Source organism: Oncorhynchus mykiss, unplaced genomic scaffold, assembly GCF_013265735.2.
Source record: "Oncorhynchus mykiss isolate Arlee unplaced genomic scaffold, USDA_OmykA_1.1 un_scaffold_851, whole genome shotgun sequence".
NCBI classification, from domain to species: Eukaryota; Metazoa; Chordata; class Actinopteri; order Salmoniformes; family Salmonidae; genus Oncorhynchus; species Oncorhynchus mykiss.
Window position 1 is genome coordinate 42,501 of NW_023494298.1, and position 1,964 is coordinate 44,464.

At 43.7% G+C, this 1,964-nt stretch overlaps 4 non-coding genes and 1 pseudogene across 4 annotated transcripts; all 5 read left to right on the forward strand.

Moving 5' to 3' along the window:
• The first annotated feature begins 474 nt into the window (after positions 1-474).
• LOC118963220 lies at positions 475-593 on the forward strand. The gene has a single exon (XR_005050419.1). It is a non-coding gene; the product is annotated as a 5S ribosomal RNA (ribosomal RNA).
• Positions 594-770: 177 nt separating this feature from the next.
• On the forward strand, positions 771-889 carry LOC118963221. The gene has a single exon (XR_005050420.1). It is a non-coding gene; the product is annotated as a 5S ribosomal RNA (ribosomal RNA).
• Positions 890-1,066: 177 nt separating this feature from the next.
• Positions 1,067-1,185, forward strand: LOC118963222. Its single transcript, XR_005050421.1, has one exon. It is a non-coding gene; the product is annotated as a 5S ribosomal RNA (ribosomal RNA).
• Positions 1,186-1,445: 260 nt separating this feature from the next.
• On the forward strand, positions 1,446-1,554 carry LOC118963232 (annotated as a pseudogene).
• Positions 1,555-1,814: 260 nt separating this feature from the next.
• LOC118963223 lies at positions 1,815-1,933 on the forward strand. Its single transcript, XR_005050422.1, has one exon. It is a non-coding gene; the product is annotated as a 5S ribosomal RNA (ribosomal RNA).
• Positions 1,934-1,964: the final 31 nt, after the last annotated feature.

A 1,964-nucleotide genomic window follows, 5' to 3' on the forward strand; every position in this document is an offset into this window, starting at 1 on the left:
TGGTTTTGGTATATTCATTAATTTGGCTTTCTGATTGATTTGACAGGGGGTGAATTGTGTGCCTGCCAATGTCTAGTATTGTGTTGATTAAAATGGTTTGTGTATTTTGTTGATTACAATGGTTTGTGTATATTAAATTTGTATGTAATGTAAATGAGAATTTTGATAATAAAAAAAAATAATAATAAAAATAAAAAAAAGTACGCCTGATCTCGTCCGATCTCGGAAGCTAAGCAGGGTCGGGCCTGGTTAGTACTTGGATGGGAGACCGCCTGGGAATACCAGGTGCAGTAAGCTTTTTGTCACTGCCTTGTGGAATTTCAACTCTTTGTCCGTTTTTTCCCACAAGGCTGAAATATGTGCCCTCGCTTTGAAATAAGTAAGCAAGGTTAGTTTGTATTTCATCCAACAATCTGTGCTACAAATTATGGCTACAGTATATGCAATTTCATCCACTTTTTGAGATTGCCTTTTGCTTACGGCCACACCGGCCTGAGTACGCCTGATCTCGTCCGATCTCGGAAGCTAAGCAGGGTCGGGCCTGGTTAGTACTTGGATGGGAGACCGCCTGGGAATACCAGGTGCTGTAAGCTTTTTGTCACTGCCTTGTGGAATTTCAACTCTTTGTCCGTTTTTTCCCACAAGGCTGAAATATGTGCCCTCGCTTTGAAATAAGTAAGCAAGGTTAGTTTGTATTTCATCCAACAATCTGTGCTACAAATTATGGCTACAGTATATGCAATTTCATCCACTTTTTGAGATTGTCTTTCGCTTACGGCCACACCGGCCTGAGTACGCCTGATCTCGTCCGATCTCGGAAGCTAAGCAGGGTCGGGCCTGGTTAGTACTTGGATGGGAGACCGCCTGGGAATACCAGGTGCTGTAAGCTTTTTGTCACTGCCTTGTGGAATTTCAACTCTTTGTCCGTTTTTTCCCACAAGGCTGAAATATGTGCCCTCGCTTTGAAATAAGTAAGCAAGGTTAGTTTGTATTTCATCCAACAATCTGTGCTACAAATTATGGCTACAGTATATGCAATTTCATCCACTTTTTGAGATTGCCTTTCGCTTACGGCCACACCGGCCTGAGTACGCCTGATCTCGTCCGATCTCGGAAGCTAAGCAGGGTCGGGCCTGGTTAGTACTTGGATGGGAGACCGCCTGGGAATACCAGGTGCTGTAAGCTTTTTGTCACTGCCTTGTGGAATTTCAACTCTTTGTCCGTTTTTTCCCACAAGGCTGAAATATGTGCCCTCGCTTTGAAATAAGTAAGCAAGGTTAGTTTGTATTTCATCCAACAATCTGTGCTACAAATTATGGCTACAGTATATGCAATTTCTTCCACTTTTTGAGTGACACAAAGATGCTTATCTAAATGGTGGAAATGCAACAGCTGTTAATCAGGCTCACTTTGACTTTACATAGTGCACCAAGAGATAGTTTCTCGCTTACGGCCACACCGGCCTGAGTACGCCCGATCTCGGAAGCTAAGCAGGGTCGGGCCTGGTTAGTACTTGGATGGGAGACCGCCTGGGAATACCAGGTGCTGTAAGCTTTTTGTCACTGCCTTGTGGAATTTCAACTCTTTGTCCGTTTTTTCCCACAAGGCTGAAATATGTGCCCTCGCTTTGAAATAAGTAAGCAAGGTTAGTTTGTATTTCATCCAACAATCTGTGCTACAAATTATGGCTACAGTATATGCAATTTCTTCCACTTTTTGATTGACACAAAGATGCTTATCTAAATGGTGGAAATGCAACAGCTGTTAATCAGGCTCACTTTGACTTTACATAGTGCACCAAGAGATAGTTTCTCGCTTACGGCCACACCGGCCTGAGTACGCCTGATCTCGTCCGATCTCGGAAGCTAAGCAGGGTCGGGCCTGGTTAGTACTTGGATGGGAGACCGCCTGGGAATACCAGGTGCTGTAAGCTTTTTGTCACTGCCTTGTGGAATTTCAAAACT